This window comes from Oreochromis niloticus, linkage group LG3 (genome assembly GCF_001858045.2).
Source record: "Oreochromis niloticus isolate F11D_XX linkage group LG3, O_niloticus_UMD_NMBU, whole genome shotgun sequence".
In the NCBI taxonomy this organism is placed as follows: Eukaryota; Metazoa; Chordata; class Actinopteri; order Cichliformes; family Cichlidae; genus Oreochromis; species Oreochromis niloticus.
Window position 1 is genome coordinate 45,649,605 of NC_031967.2, and position 10,401 is coordinate 45,660,005.

The window sequence follows — 10,401 nt, forward strand, 5'->3', positions numbered from 1 at the left end:
CTCTCTGCCTTAGCTTTTCCATCCATCCATCCATCTTCATCCGCTTTATCCGAGGCCGGGTCGCGGGGGCAGCAGCCTAAGCAGAGAAGCCCAGACCTCCCTCTCCCCAGCCACCTCCTCCAGCTTATCCGGGGGAACACCAAGGCATTCCCGGGCCAGCCGAGAGATATAAACTCTCCAGCGTGTCCTGGGTCTGCCCCGGGGCCTCCTCCCGGTGGGACATGCCCGGAACACCTCACCCAGGAGGCGCCCAGGAGGCATCTTTGTCAGATGCCCGAACCACCTCAACTGGCTCCTTTCGATGTGGAGGAGCAGCGGCTCTACTCTGAGCCCCTCCCGGATGGCCGAACTTCTCGCCCTATCTCTAAGGGAGAGGCCAGCCACCCTTCGGAGGAAGCTCATTTCTGCCGCTTGTATCCGCGATCTCGTTCTTTCAGTCACTACCCACAGCTCGTGGCCATAGGTGAGGGTAGGGACGTAGATCGACCGGTAAATTGAGAGCTTCGCTTTTACACTCAGCTCCCTCTTCACCACGATGGACTGGTGCAGCGTCTGCATCACTGCAGCTGCAGCACCAATCCGTCTGTCGATCTCCGGCTCCCTTCTCCCATCACTCGCGAACAAGACCCCGAGATACTTGAACTCCTCCACTTGGGGCAGGAACTCATCCCCGACCCGGAGTGGGCACTCCACCCTTTTCCGGCTGAGAACCATGGCCTCAGATTTGGAGGTGCTGATCCTCATTCCCGCTGCTTCACACTCGGCTGCGAACCATTCCAGTGCGAGCTGGAGGCCTTCACCCGATGAAGCCAACAGAACCACATCATCCGCAAAAAGCAGAGATGAGATTCTGAGGCCACCGAAGTGAAAGCCCTCCGCCACTTGGCTGCGCCTAGAAATCCTGTCCATAAAAATTATGAACAGAGCCGGTGACAAAGGGCAGCCCTGGCGGAGCCCATCACCCACCGGGAACGAGTCCGACTTATTGCCGGCAATGCGAACCAAGCTCTTGCAACGGTTGTATAGGGATCGAATGGCCCGTAGCAATGGGCCAGACACCCCATACTCCCGCAACACCTCCCACAGGACACCCCGAGGGACACGGTCGAATGCCTTCTCCAAGTCCACAAAACACATGTAGACTGGTTGGGCAAACTCCCATGTACCCTCAAGTATCCTTGAGAGGCTAAAGAGCTGGTCCAGTGTTCCGCGACCAGGACGAAAACCGCATTGTTCCTCCTGTATCCGAGGTTCGACTAACGGACGAACTCTCCTTTCCAGCACCCTGGCATAGACTTTCCCAGGGAGGCTGAGGAGTGTGATCCCCCTGTAGTTGGAACACACCCTCCGGTCTCCCTTCTTAAAGATGGGGACCACCACCCCGGTCTGTCAGTCCAGGGGTACTGCCCCTGATCTCCACGCAACATTGTAGAGGCGTGTCAACCAGGACAGCCCTACAACGTCCAGAGCCTTCAGGAACTCGGGGCGGACCTCATCAACACCAGGGGCTCTGCCACCAAGGAGTTGTTTAACTGCCTCAGTGACCTCGCCCCCGGAAATTGGTCATTCCCCTCATCCCCAGACTCTGCTTCCTCCTCGGAAGACGTGTCAGTGGGATTAAGGAGGTCCTCGAAGTATTCCTTCCATCACCTGACAATTTTCTCAGTCGACGTCAGCAGCGCTCCGCCAGCACTATACACAGTGCAGGTAGAGCACCGCTTTCCCCTCCTGAGACGCCTGACGGTTTGCCAGAATCTCTTCGAGGCAGTCCGAAAGTCTTTTTCCATGGCCTCTCCAAACTCCTCCCACACCCGAGTTTTTGCTTCAGCCACTGCCCGAGCCGCATTCCGCTTGGCCTGTCGATACCCGTTGGCTGCCTCCGGAGTCCCACAGGCTAACCAAGCCCGATAGGACTCCTTCTTCAACCTGGTGGCTCCCTTCACCTCTGGTGTCCACCATTTGGTTCGGGGATTACCACCACGGCAGGCACCAACCACCTTGCGGCCGCAGCTCAATGCAGCAGCTTCGGTGATGGAGACGCTGAACATGGTCCATTCGGACTCAATGTCCCCAGTCTCCCTCGGAATGCTGTTGAAGCTCTGCCGGAGGTGTGCGTTGAAGATCTCGCGGACTGGGGCCTCTGCTAGACGTTCCCAGCACACCCTCACTACGCGTTTAGGTGCACCGGGTCTGTCCAGCGTCCTCCCCCGCCACCTGATCCAACTCACCACCAGGTGGTGATCAGTTGACAGCTCAGCCCCTCTCTTTACCCGAATGTCCAGCACATATGGTCGCAGGTCTGGTGATACGATTACAAAATCGATCATCGACCTGCGGCCTAGAGCGTCCTGGTGCCACGTGCACTTATGGACACTCTTATGTTTGAACAAGCCTTAGCTTTTCTTTTTTCCAAAAAGGCGTTTCCTTAAAAGGTGCCTTTCTCTCACATTTCTCTGCTTGTGTGTGTGTTTTTGTTTCGCCTTTTGTTGCGATGCTCTGGATGCTTTCCCAACCTGCACAAGTCCGTTGGCCCCAAATTTCAACCCAACTTTATGTGCTCTTAAAACCTTCATTTCTCCTCTAATTCTCTCCTCGGTGCTGTCTTTTCCACAGCTGCTGATTCTTGCTGGGTGTTGTTCCCATTATGTTAATCTACCATTTTGCTTCGGCCGCTGTGCTTGTGGTGGGCGGTTGGTCCAGCTCCATAGCCACCTGTATTAACACACTAAGAGATTTATTTAATATCATTATCATCACTGTTAAATAGACAAGCAGGTAACTCGCCCACCGTTACAGTGCAAACTGCATTCTCACAACACATTCCTCTCTCTGCTTCTCAATAGTTCTCCACTCTGCCTTTATTTCTCCTTTCTCTATGTCAGATTTAAAACCCAACATATTTCACAGCACTACTCACCTCTTACTGCTTTGACTCCTCTTTTTTCTTTACACCACAGAGAATTTAGCCCAATTAAGCCTGTCTGTCTCTATGTGGCTCCGAATTACCCTCTTTTCTCTCTTCTTCTTCTTCCTATCTCTTTTCCCTTTTTCCTTTTATATTTTTTTTTTACACACTCGTCAGGGGACTGGCACAAAACAGTCTCAACGTAGAATGTTTTTAGTTTCTTGCTAGAGCCAGTTCCTATGTCACACTGGAATTCAGCCTCAACTTATGATGTTAGTATCTCGTGCCGAAAACCAGACACCGACAAAATTTAATGTGAAAATACGTGTAACTCAGCGAACAGATTAATTTAGAATGTCCAATATGCACACTTCGGTATTTATACAACAGGTGGTTGTAATGAATCAGCAGTCTAATAAATGTAATAGTTATCACCTTCTTCTAAGTCGTGACACGGGATGCCACCTTTAGTCTTGCGATGAGGCAAAGCTCAGGAAGAAGTGTGATTAAATGGTACCCACATGTGTGCTGCTGAGAAGGATGTACAGGGGCACCTGCAGCCAAATCCAAGCCTCCTCAGGTTAGTTGTAGTTGCAGAACGCTATAGGACTGAGACAGCTGAGGCATCAAATGTTTGATTAAATGGATGAAAAGGAGAAGTTTCTTCCCTGTAATTATCACTTTTTAAAATCTTTAGCAACTTCAAGTCTGTCAGCATGCTGAGGTCACAGAAACAAGAAAAGAAGCTTGACTTCAGAGTGTTGTTTACAGTTTTCTGTCATCACGATCTCCCCTGAAGTTTATCACTATTGTGTTTTGTTCAGTGTTTCTGAGTGAGGGAGAGAGGAGTCATCATCCAGGACGTGGATCAGTGGATAAACTTGTCTCCCCTTTAAAGGAGATACTCTTAGAGAAAGACTTTGCATGTGTGTTTTCAAACTCTCAGATGGGCAGTATATCAGTCTTGGACTGTCTAACCTGTTGGAGCAGCATTGAATGACCACCACACACGATCATGTTCCTGCAACATTCAGCATCTGATCCTTGTTCATCTGTGTGCTTCTGCTTTTGGTGAGTTACCTAACTAGAGTAACCTCTAAACACATGCCATCCATTTCTAACAGCCTGGTTACTTCCTGTCAGTTATTTTAGAAACCATGTGGTCACCTGACCTAACACTGTTTCTTCTTGTTCCCCTTAATGTTGAAGTGTCAAATGTCAAACAGCTGGAGAGGAAACTACACCAGTGATGATGATTATAATGATGACAGCGAGCGGAACTAAGACTGTAAAAATCCACGACCAGAGTGTTTAGATGCTTTCTAATTATTAATGAATACTGAGAGTCTCTTTCTGTGTTTTGTCTGTTTTTGTTTTTTTTTTTACCTCATTTGTTACTAACAAAGTTCACTAAACTCACACAGTTTACATTCTGTATGTTTCCATCTTTACCAGCCACACTCTAACTGCATTTAAGAAAACAAACCGTAGAAATCGTTGCTTTTCTCTTTTGTAATTGATGATAATTCAGTGAATATACTGCGCTGCTTCCTTTTATTGCGTCACACATTGCTTTAAGTTTTCCAGTGTTCAGTTATTTTTTACTGCTGTTTGAATTCTCTGTATGTTTGACCCTGTAGACTGTTTGATGGACTGCTTGTCTTCCTGTTTGTAACCGCCGCCTGTTTTTGACTAAAGATTTGGATTTCTGACTTTAACACAGCCTCTGCGTGTCCTCCCTTTGTGTCCTCTTCCTCTGTGAATGTGTTACAGATTCATTTTATTAACAGTTTTCCCACAGTGAGTTGCATCAGCATTCATTCACAGCACATTTCAGAAGGATTCAGATTAATACAGTGATCTTATAGTCAGAATTATCCTGACAGAGTGCCACTGTAAATTATCTTTCATCAGATAAATTTCATAAAAGTTCAGTATTTCAAAGCAGGAGTTATGAAGAATCATACTGGCATTAGGACTGTACCAATATGTACTTACAAAGTCAAAGTTTTTTAATTATGCTAGAATATTGGAAGACAATCAACTTTTAGTGTTTTCTGCATATTAATTATACTGAAATAGAGATGGTGACCCTAACTGTACAGAAGCACTAAACAACTGACAATCTAACAAACATCATTGGCCTGAGCCGTCATGCACAGTGAGTCTGATCCTTTGCTGTGAGAGTCTGACAAGCATGTTTCTGGTCAGTTTGGAAGAAATAATATCACAATGTTGATCTTTTTTTCAATATTCCTTCTCTTTTACAACATAAACTGTGATCAAAGCTACTTATGTTCACAGCATGTAATAATACTGACAGTCCAGGGCATTGTGGTCTGTTGAGCTAGGGTTAGGGTTAGCAATTCAGACATATGTAATCAATATTACTCTTGCTGGATATAACAAACACCTAGGAATTTGTATTATAATTTGATTTTCATGAAATATTCATATTCAGTATCAGTCATTTTATATTATAACCACGTATCCACCCAGGCTCATGGTGGGGCAGGGCTCTGTCCTGGGATGCTTGAGTGAAAGGTAATGTACACCCTGACCAGGTATCCAGTCTGTCACAGTTGTTTTCAATATTTGGTTCTAAAATATGAGTGAAAACAAAAATCCAACTAGGATTCTTGCATATGATGGATGAAGTCTGTCTTTGACTGTATTGTCCAGCTGATCCATCAAACCCCTGGCAGGTGAACCTTATTCATGACATAACACAGTAACAATGTAAAAAATTAAACAGCAACAGTCTAAATGTAAAGTGCATTCTAAACTCCTCTTCAATAAATTATATGGATGTGCAGTGAGTCATTCAGGACTGTAAAACGTGAACTACAGAACCCAGAGTCTTCATTATTAAATCTCTGGTTGCTTCATTTTTCTATCCTATCTCAGATACTTTAAAGGTTTTAGTAAAGTTGCATTCTCATGGTGAGGCAAAGTGCTTTATGTGTGTGTGCGTGCGTGTCATGAACGGCTATAAAAGGCCTTTAATTAAAGAACAAAGCGGGGTTTGAGTTCGAGTTACGGCAGACTGGCCCTACTTTTAAACGGAACGCAGCCTTCCTACGGCGGACAGCTAATAACAGGAATCGGACGCGCGGTCCACCCTAGTCCACAACAACCACCACAGCAACCGCCTAGCATGACTTTAAAACATATTCTGTCTTCATAACTATCAAAAACGTGAAATGATTTGTAAAGCATGAAAGTGTTACAGCTGCAGAGAGCTATGGCGGTATCTTTGGAAGCTGTTTACATAGCTAATAATATACGATGTAACCATGGAGACAGTCAGTTACGTGAGCTAGCGGTGCATGTTTACTACAGTGAATAAGGTGATAGTGTGCACAGCGTCCACACGCTGCACAGGGTAAAGACATTACTTCAATATGTTTTCATATTTATATATATTTAGTTTCTGTTGACCATCACCTCAAGTTCACCATTACAGTTTCAGCATACAAATGTACACTGTTAAATATGAACACATTAAAAAAAAATAAAGTTGTTTACAAACATTCATGTCTCAGCTGTTCATGTTTGTCATTATAGTTTTATTTGTAAGAAAATTATGAACTTCATATTGTGTATCAAGTCAAAGAACATTTGACAAGTCTGAGTTATTCCTTTGCCCTATGAGAGCTGGAATAAATATATATCCTGACAGTTACAGTTGAAACAGTAGAGACAGGTAAAAATGGGCTCAGATTAATCTTTGCTTAGTCAGATACCTCCTGTGTTCAGTCCATCATATTAAAAAACAAACAATAGCACGATCCGTGTGATTTTGCATCCATTTCCAAATCGTAGTCAAGCAGCCCAGTCTCATAAATAGGTAACAGAAATGTCTGTAATGTAGACGTGTACAGTGTAGTGTAAGCATTAAAAGATCATAAAGGAAACACTAACATTTATGTGAAACTAATTGTAATAAAAAATGAGCAGGTGCTTTATAGATTTAAAAAGAAAGAATCTGAAAACAACACTTTTTTGGTCTAAGTGGTCAAAGTAGAAAACAGAACTGATGTTCAAGAACAAACCGTAGCTGCACTAATATTACACATCTCACAACAATATATATTTCAAACTTTTTGATTGTTGTGGTGAACAGACATGTTGGTTTTAAAACTGTTAATACAAGCTCAGTACAGTTAACACAGTGTCGGGGAACTCCAGTGTGGGAACTAGTGGCTTTAGGCTTGTAGTCATTTAACTTTCATCCATTCATTCGTTTAATTCAGGAGGAAGAAATGTCAGGTTGGTGCTGGCTGGATAGATGCATTTGGTCCCATGCTGTCTTTAACTAAATGACTTGGTTCACTTTATGGCTGGGCTGTATGTGGGGTTATATCATGTTATTTGGGCAGGAGTACCTGTCCCCTGTTAGGCTTAGAAAGTTTCTCCATAAGCAGAGCTTCTAACTCTTATAGCTTTTAGCACATCTGTAGCTGTGCAGGCTGACAGGTTTTTGGTGGCTCTTTTTACCCCACACTGGTTGTGAGTGTGTAAATAGCCCCACTAGTTCTTTTGGGTTGCAGTTAACTTGGGAGGAAGGGGTGGGTCTGCCAGGACGAGATGAATAACAATTATCTGGGATACATAAATTTCATAATGCATGCATATATCTCTATCAATTAAACCTGGTCTGAGTGCTGCCATTTTTTACATTCAGTTATTTCTCTTAGAAATGTTGGATCTAAATAATGAATGTGTTACAGTTAAACTGAACTGGTCAGTGTAAATGGCTCATTGGGACAAAGAAACCTTTAAATTAAACCCCATCACCTGATATCGAGTGTCAAACAATATCAAAGCTGTAAAAGCTGTTTACAGTCAGAATGTATAAAAACTATGATTGTAAATAAATTCAAACAAGTGAGCTTTTCTCTTTGTGCTGAATATCAACACTGTGACTTCTTAGACTGTAAGCTTTACTTCAGCACAGTTGTAGAAGCCGTCACTCCAAATGTCTTTTGATAACAAGAAAAAAATACCTTTTCAGTCCACGGCCTGAAGTTCTTCTCCAAACATCTTCTGCCATCGGCTTTGTCTGCTGGTTTGAAGACAATAAACCACAAAAAAGATGATTTAGTCACTTTGTCTGCATCATGCAGCTCGAATGTGTCATGCAACGATGTTGAATCGCCGTCGTTATCCCTCTGCTGTGTCAGCAGGATTGTACTGTACAGCATCTCATTGATATGTGAGGAATGCTAATGTAACACGATAACAGACGTCTGGTCTTACATCATTAAAATATAAAGGGCAGGAGATATTAAGATATTTTTATATTTATATTATATTTTATAGCTAACAGATATTACTAAATAGATAGAATTTACTAAATGGTTGAAAACATGAAAAATATGTCCATAATCACAAATGACCATGAGAGCCAGTAGAATTAATTCAACTAAACACTCAAAAGACGTCCTTAAATGCTCTTTAAGTGGCAGAACAAATGAACAAACAGTTAATCGCTTACTTGAGGTGAAATCTGCTCAGCTACTTTGAAAACAGCTTCTAACTGGTTCCTCCATTAACAGGATGACTGCTCAGGGGTAAGGCCATCATGCAGTCCAGCAACCTTTATGGTTCTGCTTTGATTCACCAGGAACTATTAGGGAAACCTTTCAGCGCCTCCTGTGAAAGACACAGGCATAAACACAAACATTTATTAACATGTTCCACAGTCTTCCAGTTTGATTTTCTCATCCTGTGGACAACAACGTACAGAGATGCAGGTTTATGTTAACTTTTGTAAGGTTTCTTTACTGAACACATTCAGCTGCAGCTCCACTGTGATCCTGAACTGGATAAGCACTTAAGAAAATGTGTCAATAAATGGACAAACATCAGCTTACTATATTTATCCAAACAGACTGGACCAATAATGCTTCACTGAGTTTAACAGTCTCTTCTATGTAAGAATGTCTCGTGCTGATGGACCTGCAAACTTGACAACAAAGGTTTTTCAGACTACATGTAGCTGTCCTCTATGTCAGCTCACACATTTACATTCATGTCACACTTATTTCTGCTTTCCCATTTTTATCATTATTACTTACATTTTGATTGGATACCTTGAGTTTATAAATGATCAGATTACATAATTGGAATACAATTCAATACAATTCATGTATCCAATTCAGGGTTGCGGGAGGATGAAGCCTATCCCAGCTGATACAGGACAAAGACAGGCTGCCAGTTTATCGCAGGGCTAAGACAATACGTGTAACAGAAAATCCACTTAAATGTTTGATATTTCTAATAATAATCATAATTATGAATATTATTTAAAAAATATTATGTAAAGGTTTCTTTATAAATTTATTTAGATTTTTTATAACCCCTAGAATATAAACCTGAGCTGTTTCAGATTCTGACCTCTGACCTCAGTGACCAGGCTGTGTCCTCACTGCAGCTCCCTCTTGGAAGTACGTCTGCTTCTTGTCTTCCCCCAGTGATGACCGCCTGCCCTTAATATCACGTACTGTACCTGAGGAACAAAAAAGGACAAACACTTGCCTTCATTTAAGAAGTACATTCATACAGAGATAATCTATGGAAACACACTAGTTCAGCCTTTTATTTATTTCTCTGGATTTAAGTATATTTATGTTTAAGCTCTATATTAGTTAGTCCTGAGTTCTGTATTTTGTAGTTCCTCTGAGTTTTTGTTATTTTTATATTTATAGTTCTTGGTTTTTTGTTAGTTCACTTTCATGCTCAGTTTGTTCCAGTCTTGTCTCTGTGTTTTTAAACCTTCCTGTTTCCTGAATACAGAGTATTTCCAAAGCTTCTCTGTTTTCTCTCAGTGAGCAGGAAGAAGAAGCTCAATGAGGCCTCAGTCGCCATCATTGTTGGGAACATGAAGACTTTCAGCATCGTGGAGGAGAAAGGCTTCAGGGAACAAACTCAGACTGAACATATGATCTCCTAACAAGGAAGGTGTGTTTGACAAAGTATGACTGCAGTGTTTCCTCTCCTGTAGGCTGTAAAGGACATGATGGAGACAGACGGTGAGGAGGAAATAGAGAAGTCAAAGCTGAGGTCCAGAAAACTGCAGCAGTTTCTTTGATCTGATATGCTGAAATTTATTAACATGGATGCATACCTGACCGTAACCTTCTATTAACGTTTTCACTGAACTGAACAATAACAACACAGTGAAACACGTTTAGATAAATTCAGTTCTCGTTTTTGCTGCTATGCACACACTGTTACATGAAGGCCTGTGTAAGAGATCCTGCTCTTAACATGAGCTGTAATAACTCTGTTTTCTTGTTTTTGACCAGCAGAGAGGTTTGTATTTCAAAGCCTCATGAAGCTTCATCTGAACATCACTAACAGAAACACCAACAACACACAGACTGCTGTGTGATTATTTATTTCTGAACCACAGAGTTTGAACTATTCTGTTTTCACATCACTGCCCTGTCCCACTCTGCTTTATCATACAGACTCTCAGTCCCAGCATG

The 10,401-nt window shown here is 42.7% G+C and overlaps 1 long non-coding RNA gene across 2 annotated transcripts; it reads right to left on the reverse strand.

Moving 5' to 3' along the window:
* Nucleotides 1-7,766: 7,766 nt before the first annotated feature.
* On the reverse strand, nucleotides 7,767-9,495 carry LOC109194282 (uncharacterized). Of its 2 annotated transcripts, none has more exons than XR_001222944.3 (3): nucleotides 9,308-9,495; nucleotides 8,406-8,563; nucleotides 7,767-7,970 (listed from the first exon to the last, which is right to left on the reverse strand). It is a non-coding gene; the product is annotated as an uncharacterized LOC109194282 (long non-coding RNA). The 2 variants fall into 2 exon arrangements; XR_001222943.3 differs by having other exon boundaries at nucleotides 7,767-7,973.
* Between the last annotated feature and the right edge of the window lie 906 nt (nucleotides 9,496-10,401).